This window comes from Amblyraja radiata, chromosome 32 (assembly GCF_010909765.2).
Source record: "Amblyraja radiata isolate CabotCenter1 chromosome 32, sAmbRad1.1.pri, whole genome shotgun sequence".
NCBI lineage: Eukaryota > Metazoa > Chordata > Chondrichthyes > Rajiformes > Rajidae > Amblyraja > Amblyraja radiata.
Window position 1 is genome coordinate 26,244,397 of NC_045987.1, and position 13,440 is coordinate 26,257,836.

At 42.4% G+C, this 13,440-nt stretch overlaps 1 protein-coding gene across 1 annotated transcript in view; it reads left to right on the forward strand.

Moving 5' to 3' along the window:
• Positions 1–13,440, forward strand: part of ttll11 (tubulin tyrosine ligase like 11) — a 287,291-nt gene that overhangs the window by 196,759 nt on the left and 77,092 nt on the right. The gene's annotated exons all lie outside the window — the stretch shown is intronic.

A 13,440-nucleotide genomic window follows, 5' to 3' on the forward strand; every position in this document is an offset into this window, starting at 1 on the left:
TGGTGGCAAGACACCCCAATTCGCCAATGGAGATTTGACTTCCGCTCCTGCCTTACCAATAACCCCACACCCTCATCCTTTTCCAGCTGCAGCTGCAATTCTCTGATAGCTGATTCTTCGCCTTAAATGCACAATGCAATGCAAGGAAATGCGCAATGATGGTTCAAGCATGAATGCCCCATCAATGTCTTAGTCCACAAAATAATGAATTTGAAATACAGGAAAACAAAGACAGAATGTTTAAGAAGGAACTGCAGATGCTGGAAAATCGAAGGTAGACAAAAATGCTGGAGAAACTCAGCGGGTGAGGCAGCATCTATGGAGCAAAGGAAATGGGCAAAGTTTCGGGTCAAAACCCTTCTTCAGACTAAAAACAAAAACAGTGTTGTCAATGACCTGGTTGGTATAAAGCACAGCAACCTATGTAAAATGTGGACAATCTTGAATATGCAGAAAGATATAGAGCACTATTTATAGCTCATGTATACATCAATCACTAGTTCACAAGCATATAAAAAACTGAAATTAAATCAAGGATAACTAAAGGGGAAACCTCATTAAATGGAACACTTAATTTCATTCATTTGGATGAGGGCAAATGGAAATTGGAGTTATTTATATACCTATCATGTACCTGCCTTTTGATAGCTTTGTGGCAATTATTTTATACTCTTTTGCTTCATTGATATTTTATATAAAAATGTCCACACAATTTATTTCTTCACTTTTAACCAGGCCTCTTATTAAATAAAGCAGAATGATACATACTTTTTTCTTACAAAATCACATTCTCAGATTTAAAGTAGGGAAATTATATTGAATTAATTCAACAACCACACCCTCATTTCAAAGAAACAAGCACCATATCCCTACAATTTATATCTTTTCAAGTTCCATCTGAAATGTCACCAGATTTTGTTGCATTTTCTCTATTAATTTAAACCTGATTTACCACCAGAGGTTTCTTTGTTCCTAAGCAACATGTTTAAAAGTAATTTGTTAGAAAATTAACTAAAGGTGCATCAAATCCCCAAATTTTACTATTACACATTTTAATATTCCAGATTTAGCATTCGAGGTAACCAGATTTCTCTCAATGTTTTTCTCACCATGCTCCATAAATGAACCTGTGCAGATTTCTACAGAATTCATTAAATGCTTATTATTATGCAGGTTTTGGTGAGGTAGGAAAATGCATTGTAGGCACAATTTTAAAGCTGTGTTGCTTAGTAACATTTCAAATGTTCTATCAATAAGTCAGGAGGTAGAGATAATGCATGCAGTGTATTTGCGAAGGATGGAAAGAACTTCAAGTAACCTTGAGTCTAATAAGTAATGATTGTTGCAAGCAAGTTATGTATTCCATGTCATCAGTTGCTCAGCATGTGTTCTTTTTATGACTTAAGCAAACCAAAGACTTCTTTAAATTATATATATGATGTTAAAAAATGTTTGCATTCAATATATACCAGACATATATTGATCTATCTCTCTTGCATCTTGCAGTTACATGTAAAAATAGCTCTATTACAATTTCATTTGGGGATACATGCCACTGGGAATTTTGTTCTTCTTAATTGTCGTTTTTATGAATCCGATTAATCAAAGTAATCTAGGATGCCAATAACCTGCATGAAAACAGGAGGTCAGCCGTTGATAATAGACAAAACCAAAGCTTTTGTTTCAGCTGGGGAAAATGAGCAAGCTGCCTCACAAAATATTTATTATGACAAAATAAAGTTCTAACTTTGTTTTTCAACGGCACTTTTTAAAAATGAACAATACTGTTTCCATAGTAAATTTTTCTCAAATAAAAACAGAACCTCAAAATTAGTTATTAATAAAACTAGATCAATCAAGAACCCAGATGGAAATGCAACACATCAAACACGAGTACTCATCACATCCAAGGAACTATGTAAGCTTCACCTAATTTTGTGATTTAATTATATTTTGAAGCAAATCTCAGTTTTTTTTGTGAACAATCAGGTCTGTTCTCTGTTCTGGAGCAGTAAACCCAATTGAAAACATGGTAAGAGGACATGGGGTTTGGAACTACCATCATCACCTTCACCTCTTCTGCACCCAAGACATCACAAAGCGTTGGGATGAGAGAGTGTAGTGTTGATCCTGATTGAAGATTTTTGACTGCTTCCTCTTTCCCAACTCTTGTGGTCCAGTGTTCATTTTATATCTCAACCTTTGGCTCATTTTCTTCTATTGCTGTGCTCAAAAACCAGCCACTCACCACACACTTTGCCCTAATCTTTAACAAACTCCAATTCCATGACAATGTTCCATCTCCATCACCATCAATCCCCAACCTTGCTTCCCTTGTTCTTGGTGCACCTCAATCTTTGCTTCCCAATTGTTGTGAACTAAGCTCCTTGCTGGCATTTTACATTCCTATTTGGGATAATCCCTAACTGCAGCCATATTCTGCCTAGTGACTAATCAGCTTGTGAGACTAGCCAGCAATTGAGTGTGAAATGGAACCAGTTCCAAGCCATTCTGCTTCTTTAAAATGTTAATGTCATGAATGTGGACAAATAAAGATGGGGAATGTGCAGTTGAACCAAAAAAAGAAAATAGAAGCAGGAATATAGCACTCAGCCACTTAAGCCCGTCCTATCATTCAAAGTGAGCTGAAGGGCCTGTTTTCACACTGTATCGCTAAAACAATAATCATGACTGATCTGTGTTGGCCTTTTTAGTGCTAGTTTCCCATAACTCTCAATTCCTCAATCTTCCAACTAATCTATCTTAAATGTTTCTAATGATCTGGCCTCAGCCACCCCCATGGGCAAATAATTCCAGTGATTCACTACCTTCTGAGTGAAGGAATTTCTCCCCATCTTAGTTTTAAAAGACTGGACCCTTATTTTGTGGCTATGACCCTGTATTTGTGACATATCCATTAGTGGAACCATGTCAACATCTACCCTGTCCAGCCCCCTTAGGATCTTAAATAAGGTCACCTGTCATTCTTCTCAACTTTAAGAAATGCAAACACAAATTGTCTGGCCTCAATATGAAAACGCACACACCCCAGTGAATCTTCTCTCTCTCCAATGTCATTATATCATTTCTTTTAGGTACGGTGACCAAAGTACACAGTGTTCCAGGTGTGTACAACCAACTGTAACAATGTGTTCCTATTCTTAAACTTCAATCCCTTTGCAATAAAGGAAAATGTGCTTCTTAGCTACTTTTTGAACCTGCCAACTAACTTTTATGTAATTTATGCAGCAGAACACAGAGATCCTTCTAATCATCACCCATTTGCAGTATCTCTCCATTTGGATAATAATTCATATTTTCACTCCTCTTGCCAAAGTGCATGATCTCTCACTTCCCCACTTTAAATTCCATCTGCCCGGTTTTCACCCTATCGCTCAGTCCAGCTATATCTCCTTGCAGAATTACAATGTCCTCATTACAACATGCCCTTCCACTTATTTTCATATTACCAGCAAACTTGGAAACTCTACACTCTGTGACTTTATTTGCAAACCAGCGTCTGCAGTTCCTTGTTTCTACATTTTGGTAACCATACATTTTGTTCCATCCTCCAGGTCATTAATATAAATAGTAAACAATTGAGGGCTGAGAACCAATCCCTGGGATACCCCATCAGTTACATCCCTCCAGCCTTAAAATAAACCATTTCTTCCAACTCTGTTTTCTCTATCTGGTGGCCAATTTTCAATGCATGCTCACAAATTCCCTCCATTACAGCAGGAACTTAATTTATTTACTTATCAAATGCCTCACATAAAAAATAAAAAAGGACCTCGTATAAAGAGAGGTCTTGAACTTTGTCTGCATTTGAGGCATAGATAGGGTAGACTATCAAAACCTTTTGCACATGATGGAAATATCAAATACTAGAGGACAGAGCTTCAAAGTGAAATGAGCAAAGTTTATAGGAGAAGTGTGGGGCGTTTTTTACACAGAGGTGGTGGGTGCTGGAATGCACTGCCATGGGTGGTGGTAGAGCAAATATAGTGGCATTTAAGAGATTTTTGGATAAACACATGAATATGCAGGAAATGGAGGGATATGGATTATGTGCAGGTAGATACGTGTTGCTCTTCAAATCATGTTTGGCTGGGTAATTGTGGACCGAAGGGTCAGTTTCTGTATTGTACTATTCGATGTTCTATTTATTAAAAAAGATACAAAGTACTCAGTGGGTCCGGCAGCATCTCTGGAGAACATGGATAGGTGAAGTTTCAGTTTGGGACCCTCCTACAGACTCGAGAGGAGGAGAACTTCAAAGTAGGCATACCTCAAGGAGTTTTTGGCGTGGAGCAGTAAATGGAGACGCAAGAACCGCAGATGCTAGTTTACAAAAATAGAATACAAAGTGCTGGAATAACTCATATCCCTGGAGAAAAAGGACAGGTGACTCTCAGTCTGGAAAAATGTCTTGACCCAAAACATCACTTGTCCATAGGGAATTTTTTAATTTATATAAGTCATTGATCATGATGGATACAATAGTGTATTGATAGATTGCAGGGCTTTCTACCTTCTGTGGACCAGTGCTTGCAAGTTATATTGCAGCAGAACGTGCAATATTTACCTTGTACTTGTTTTCAGGTTATTGACATTACTGACAAAGCTAATTGTTCATTCCTAGTAGAATGTGGTCATCTCTGTTAACAAAGTTGTCAGGGAGAGAGAGCATGCATCAGAGTCTGTTTCTGTGAGTTAACAAACCTTCACAAATAATCATGGGAATTCCCATGGAATGTTTTCCGTAGATGTAGGGCCGAGACTATGTTCCAAATCCAGGGAAAAGATCACCAGGAATGCATCAGTAGCACCCAACCCAAAGCTATCTATGTTTCTAAGATGGAACAGACAGGTCAATAGACATGAAGTGCAGGACTAGGCCATTCGGCTCTTCAAGCCTACACCGCCATTCAATGTGATCATGGCTAATCATCCTCAATCAGTACCCCGTTCCTGCCTTCTCCCCATATCCTCTGACTCCGCTATCTTTAAGAGCCCTATCTAGCTCTCTCTTGAAAGTATCCAGAGAACCCGCCTCCACTGCCCTCTGAGGGTGAGAATTCCACAGACTCACAACTCTATGAGTGAAAAAGTGTTTCCTCATCTCCGTTCTAAATGGCTACCCCTTATTCTTAAACTGTGGCCCCTGGTTCTGGACTCTCTCAACATCGGGAACATGTTTCCTGCTTCTAGCGTGTCCAAGTCACCCTGCATTCTCATTGCATCCTCCTCACAGTTCACACTGCCACCCAACTTTGTGTCAACTGCAAATTTGCTAATGTTACTTTGAATCCCTTAATCCAAATCATTGATGTATATTGTAAATAGCTGCGGTCCCAGCACAGAACCTTGTGGTACCCCACTAGTCACTGCCTGCCATTCTGAAAGGGACTCGTTAATCCCTACTCTTTGTTTCCTGTCTGCCAACCAATTTTCTATCCATGTCAGCACTCTACCCCCAATACCATGTACCCTAGTTTTCCCGACTAACCTCCTATGTGGGACCTTATCAAATGCTTTCTGAAAGTCCAGGTACACTACATCCACTGGCTTTCCCTTGTCCATTTTCCTTGTTGCATCCTTAAAAAATTCCAGAAGATTTCCCCTTCGTAAATCCATGCTGACTCAGACCGATCCTGTTACTGCTCTCCAAATGTGCCGCTATTTCATATTTTATGATTGACTCCAGCATCTTCCCCACCACCGATGTCAGGCTAACTGGTCTATAATTCCCTGTTTTCTCTCTCCTGCCTTTCTTAAAAAGTGGAATAACATTAACTATCCTCCAATCCACAGGAACTGATTCTGAATATATGGACCATTGGAAAATGATCACCAATGCGTCCACGATTTCTAGAGCCCCTTCCTTAAGTACCCTGGGATGCAGACCATCAAGCCCTGGGGATTTATCAGCCTTCAGTCCCATCAGTCTACTCAACACCATTTCCTGGCAAATGTGGATTTCCTTCATTTCCTCCGTCACCCCAGATCCTCTGGCCACTAGTACACCAGGAAAATTGTTTCTGTCCTCCTTAGCAAAGACGGATCCAAAGTACCTGTTCAACTCATCTGCCATTTCCTTGTTCACCATAATAAATTCACCTTTTTCAGTCTTCAAGGGCCCAACTTTTTACCTGAGGTAGTAATGGTTTTTGTCCCCTAACAACAACCCCTTCCTCCCTCTCCCTCCAGCTTCCTAAGATGTTTCTGTAACTGTGGAAAGCAATTGTATCCCACCTCTTCTGAGTACCGTGAGACATCTGCAACCTTTCTCAGGCTTTGCATTTCAGGGCACATCACAATGCAGGTTTGAGTATATTTGGTAAATATGTACTTTTGTGCATTTTAAAACATATATTATTTTTTCTCAGAATTTGTATTTTAATGCTAAGCACTGTTCCATAAATGTAATTTATTTAATCCAATACAACTCTGTTTGTGGTTTTCATGGTAATAATCAGGATTTTGGTGATGTATGCCCACAAATAGATTATTTTACTTATTCCTTTACACCGTTCAGACAATTGTATTTGGACCATGAAAATTCATGATGTAATTATGCTAAGAAACCCTTCGGTGTTTTAGAATGAATAAAGCTAGGTACCAATAGTGCAGACGATTTAGTATGGAAGTTATGTGCCACCAAAACAATGAAATAATAGTGGCATTTTACAGCAGGCATTTCATACAATACAATACAATACAGTTTTATTCATCACATTGCACATAAAGTGCAAGTGAAATGAATTTGCACTAGTTGTAGTCAGTGCAACCGTGTTACTTTGAAAAGCTGACAGGTGAAAGAGCTCCCTCTCTGCTTAGATTGGGTCATCCATTCAATGCTCTTCCAAATGTCATATGTTCCAGATAATGATTGATGTCACTATTATTTCATTTTCATCTCAATCTATATAAAAGCCTTCAAGCTATGCATTACCTATTTCTTCAGGCTTTATGGTTTCAGAATAGTATATGTTTCTGACAAAGTCGATTAAGTGCTGCATCTTTCAGTTGGCATGTTGATTGCTGTCCATGTTGATTTGCAGTGATAAACAATGCAACTTACCAGGACATAATACCATGCTTTGGTCAGAGAATTTGTGGGAAACATGAGAAACATACAATCATTTAATCCCTACTTCGAAGAGATAAACACTTTGGAGAACTAAAGAAACAAACAAATGGAAAGCCTTCAATTATGTCTGAGCTGGTATTTAATTATAGATTTAATAACTGCTTGATCCTTCAGCAATTAGATTTGTATATACTGCATTTTTAAATGCCAGTATTCTTAAGAAAATAGGACATTCTGAATCACATTTATCTAACCTCCCTGTTCAGAAAATACATTTCCTCCTGCATACGTTCAGAACATTTGTGGGTTAAAAAAGAAGCAATGGAGTCTGATTGAATTTTTACAGATATATTAACGTTTTTAAATTATAGGCTTTCCTTGATCATTGTTTACTATTTCAGTGAAAGTGATCTTTTGCAATAAAACTAATTTCCTCATTCATAAAATATTATTTCCTATTCCTCTAATAGCTATCGAAATATTTCACAGCTCGTGAATTGAATGGCAATCAATGAAGGAAAATGCATATTTGGGTTTGAATAATATATCTTCGTGCAGCATTCACTGTGTGCATGCCAAACGAAATTTGACAACTTTTCATGAATATCTAGAAGGCTTATGAAACATGCAGACGAAAACAATTTCTAAACAATAAGTCAAGATGCTGTAAAGTTTAAATAAAATTTCACAACAAACATTTGAATCTACACCAGGAACAGCTCCATACTTTATCATTTATTTTAGCTCAGTAATTCCAACGCTGGTAACAAATAAGTCCATGCAAAGCAATCATAGCTGTTTTCCCACAGCAGAAGTCACTGCTTTCAGAGTACCCCACCAAGCCCAGAGCCTAGCTATTTTTCTTTACAAACCAGAGCTTTATCAGGGCATTATATTAGGGAAAAAAACGTTTGTGATATTTAAGGCCAGACATTTTGGTTAACCATTGTAAACCACAGCATCATTCTTGACTTACCAACATAATCCAGCTCATTGTGACTGCACTTTACCGTATTCATTGTAATTTACCCAGTCATAGTCATGGAATTGGTATACCCACCATGATTACATCTTTGCTTTTCATGGTCCAAAGACAATTGTCTGAATGGAATAAAGGAAGAGTCATGAAATTATCTGTTATGGTTTCTGAAGTAATATCCCTGATGTCTCACATCTTTGGTATTATATCTGGCAAACAAATTTGACATCTAGCTCTTCCTCACAACCAATTCCTCTAATATCTCCAATGTTTTTAAATTGTCAGTTGCTTGACTAAGACCCAGCAGCACCGAGCAGTAAATTGCTCCTGAGAAAATATTGGAAAGATGTAATTCACTATCTTTGGTCCCTACCACAATCTTCCTTCCCTTGGCATTGACTTAATCACTTCTGGCAACCAGCTAAAATTGAACCAGACTTAGTGACATATTTGAAGGGGATGGACATCCTCCACCACTTTAATTATTTCCCAGCCCCAACCTTCTCATTAACTTCACCATTATCTAGAGGGAAATGTCCACACAAGTATTAAGATTACTTATTTCTTCCTCCACCACGTTACCGGAATCTGCCCTAAATCCATTACTCCAATTATCCATTACTGATTCAGATGCATGCCAGTATTAGCTCCAGGTTTGACCATAGCAACACTTGGCTGTCATCTTTCATTCTACTTACAGTAATTTTCCAAATGAGATGCTGTGGTGAGGTGAAGTGCTGTGGAGAGGTAAAGTATGACCCTTTGGCTCATCCCTGCCCTATCCACTCATGCATAGCCCCCAACTCACAGGCGCATCTTGAGAGAGAGGGAGGGGGGTAGAGAGAGAGGGGGCAGAGACACAGAGAGAGGGGCAGAGAGAGAGAGGAGTAAAGAGAGAGAGAGAGGGGGCAGAGAGAGAGAGGGGGGGGGCAGAGAGAGAGGGGCAGAGAGAGAGAGAGAGAGAGAGGGCAGAGAGAGAGAGGAGTAAAGAGAGAGAGAGAGGGGGGGCAGAGAGAGAGAGAGGGGCAGAGGGAGAGAGATGGGGGCAGAGAGAGGGAGGGACAGAGAGAGAGGGGGGTGAAGGGGGAAAGAGGGGAGGGAAAAGAGGGGGGGGGGAAAGGGGAGAAGTAGGGGGGAAAGAGGGGGAGGGAAAGGAGGGGGGAAAGGGGAGAGAGGAGCGAGGCCAGGGGAGGGGAGGGGGGGGGAGAGGAGGCGGGAGAGGAGGAGGAGGGGGAGAGGAGGAGGAGGAGGACTGGGTAGAGGAGGAGGAAGGAGGGAGAGGAGGAGGGGGTAGAGAAGGAAGGGAGCGGGCACAGGGTGCTTTGTGCAAAAAGACAAACAAACAAACAACCAAACAAACTACAAACAGAATAGAACAGAATCACATATTCTTTTACATATTAAATATTGTGGGCGGAAGGAAAAAGGGAAAAAAACAGCAATTTAAAAAAAAAAAAAGCAGTAGAGTGGTACAGTAAAAGTTAGTCCCTGGTGAGATAGGAGTTTACAGTCCTAATGGCCTCTGGGAAGAAACTCCTTCTCAACCTCTCTGTTCTCACAGCATGGCAACGGAGGGGTTTGCCTGACCGAAGCAGCTGGAACAGTCTGTTGCAGGGGTGGAAGGGGTCTCCCATGATTTTATTGGCTCTGGAGTCGCACGTCCTGATGTATAGTTCCTGCAGGGGGGCGAGTGAAGTTCCCATAGTGCGTTCGGCCGAACGCACTACTCTTTGCAGAGCCTTCTTGTCCTGGGCAGAGCAATTCCCAAACCAGATGGTAATATTTCCGGACAAGATACTTTCCACAGCCGCTGTGTAGAAGCACTGGAGGATCCTCGGAGACATTCTGAATTTCCTCAATTGCCTGAGGTGGTAAAGGCGCTGCCTTGCCTTACTCACGAGTGCTGCGGCGTGTGATGTCCATGTCATATCCTCAGAGATGTGGATTCCCAGATATTTAAAACAGCTCACCCTATCCACAGTATTCCCATTTTACTTCGGAGTCACGTGAGTGACTACGTGAAGAACCCCGCCACGGCGCATGCGTGACATATCGCTACACGCATTTCAACGAGTCACAGCAGGGGGAACGACGTTCCCCTAGCGGCAAAATTTGAAAGCCTGGAACAGCAGGTAAGGAGACTCTGCGTTCCAGAATTTGAAAGTCGGGAACAGCAGGTAAGAAGACTCTGCGTTCCTTCCACTTACCTTTTAGGTGGAGACATGGACCGGATCCATGAAGGCTGCTGGGAAATCTGGCGGGGGAGAACCGCGGAGTAGCGGGCAGCCGGCAGCAGCAGCCAAAGGCACGCTAATCTCCCGTAATGGGAACAGCTGTGCCCGACTTTCGCTCCCGACTCGCTCCCGCACCGGGCCCAGCCGGGCGGGAGAGGGAAGCAAAAATTAATGTTCCCCGTGCTGGTTTTTTGACAGGGGTGAAAGCTGGACAAAATAGTGTCCACAAGTGCTGCTAGGAAACTGGCTGGGGAGGACCGCGAAGTTGCGGGAGCTAGCAGCAGCTGAAGGCACAAGCCCCGTAAGGGATCAGCTGTGCCGACTTTTGGTCCCGCGCCGGCCAGAACACCACGGCCGGGCGGGAGACCATTTAAAGAGGTCCGTTGACTTTTGGACAAGTCAATAACGGCAGCAGACGGGGTGGAACGACGTTCACCCGTAGCGACAATTTCAACCTGGACCTGCAGGTAAGAGCTGCGGTCTTTTTGTGTTTTACCATGCTGATTTCAGGTGGAGAAACCAACGGGCTGCGACAAAGCTGGTGGGCTAGATGGGATCAGCTGTGCCCGATGTCGCCTCCACACCGGCCATATCCGCTCCACGGAAGGGCAGTAAGAACAAAGCTGGAGAGGGAGGACCGCGGAGCAGCGGGCAGCCAGCAGCAGCCAGCGGCACTCGGATCACCGATAGTGGGATCAGCTGTGCCCGATGTCGCCTCCGCACCGGCCAGATCCACGCGGCCGGGCGGAAAGGCTAGACACAAAACAAACAAGGTCGTGGACTCAGAGGAGTCCGACTTTGAACAACCGCGGGCGGCCAGCGCCCGAGAGCGCTGGCGCCGGATGGAGCGGTGTATGGAGCTTTGCTCCAAGGAGACAGACTCCGGGAGATGGAGTCGGGTCACTGTGGGCCCTATGATAAACCCACAGCAGTACCTCTTGAAGGGCTGCACAGTGCTTCTACCTCATCAGAGGGGAGCACTGCGGGTCAGTTCTGGGCATACCTGGAAGAGGGGTCCGCAGAAGGAAAGACAAGTGTGCAAGGGGTGCAGGAACAAGAGAACCTACTGGAACCCACTACGGCCAAAGACAGCACCCCCACGCACCCACCAGCAGAACTGGTGAAAGCTCGAAGGTCCGGTACCCAAAACATGAGTCTTTTTAGGCCACGGCCCAGGCCGGCCTTCTTGGAAGATGCGGAGATCTCCAACGCCAACCAAACCGAAAATCCAGAGATTACACTCTTTCTGAATGCATGGAGCATGATAACAACCGATACTTACATCTTAAGCAGTATCCAGGGATATACAATAGAGTTTATACACAAGTACAGCCCTCCAGTTCAACATATACTGAACCGAATGTTCGTGCCTTCTGATAAAGGAATATCTGCCTCAGTCGGGTATTAAGGAAAATACAACAAGACTCTGCATCTGGTATTGGTAGTACCCGATTGGCCTACACAACCATGGTTCCCAGTGGTATCAATCATGGTATTAGAACCATGTATCACCATCCCTCATAGACCAGATTTATTGCTACAGTCTATATCAGGGAGTGGGCGATGCTCTGCCATAAAAACAACATCACCTGCAGAGACATGAACATCCCGTCTGTTCTGGAATATCTGGCAGGCCTCCACTATGATGAGGGGCTCAGTTACAGTGCCATCAACTGCGCCAGAAGTGCCCTATCGACTTACCTATGGCAGGGGACAGAGCATTACACTGTTGGGACTCACCCACTGGTACAAAACTTATGAGGGGAATTTTTAATACTATCCCCCAAGAACCAGATACTCCCAATTATGGGATGTAAGAATTATCCTGAAGATGCTCAGGAATTGGTCTCCAGCAACAGTTCTGTCCCTACACAGACTGACATTAAAACAGTCATGCTAATGGTATTGGTCACGGCACAGAGGATACAGTCACTGCAAAAACTAGACTGGACAACATGACTTCCTCAACAGAAAATATTACGTTTCATATTTATGAGTTAGTAAGCAGAACAGAAAGGGATCAGCAGGCCTCAATATACAATTAGGTCATACCCAACAGATGACCGTCTGTGTATAGTAAGACATCTGTCGTTATTCATGGAGAAAACGAAAATCCTAAGAGGCAATGAAAAGGCACATTTTGGTCAGCCACTAGCAACCACACCAAGAGTGACGGTCCAGACCATCTCAAGATGGCTGAAACAGGTGCTAACACAGGCTGGGGTGGATACTAATATTTTAAAATCTCTTTCCACCAGGGCTGCAGCCACATCGGCAGCGATACAGTTGGATGTACCAATGGACCAAATCCTCAAGGTAGCAGGATGGTCTAGGGAAAACATTCCAATTATTTTATAATAAACCAATAATGAAACCTGGAACGTTTGCAGAAACAATTTTAAGTTCTGTAAATTAATTTAAACCCATAGAAAGGGGTTATAAATTTGTGTTAACAAATTTTATGATTTCAATGTCGAATTCATGTCCAAATTATGTTAACACAATTCCTCCTACAGTCAAGGCAGACGTGATGCATGGACTCGTTTCCATGGCATGAAATCACAGCGCTTTAAAATCTTCACGTAGTCACTCACGTGACTCCGAAGTAAAATAGTAAGATTAAACGAGAACTTACCAGTTTGAAGTTTGATCTGTATTTTATGAGGAGTTACGATGAGGGATTACGTGCCCTCCGCTCCCACCCTTGATCATATACTTAACTGGTATCTCTTCTCTAATCTTACTATGTTTAGTCATTACAGTTATCTGTGATTTCACACCACTGCTTTGAAGAATGACACGCATGCGCCGTGGCGGGGTTCTTCACGTAATCCTTCATCGTAACTCCTCATAAAATACAGATCAAACTTCAAACTGGTAAGTTCTCGTTTAATCTTACTATTTATCCTCAATGGTGTGTACGTCCTCGGATGATGTGCCCTCCTAAAGTCCACAATCAGCTCCTTAGTTTTTTTGATGTTCAAGAGGAGGCTGTTGTCCTGACACCAGAGTGCCAGATCAACCACCTCCTCCCGGTAGGCCTTCTCATCATTGTCTGAGATCAGGCCCACCACCACAGTGTCATCAGCAAACTTGATTATTGAGTTGGAGCTGAACCTAGCCACACAGTC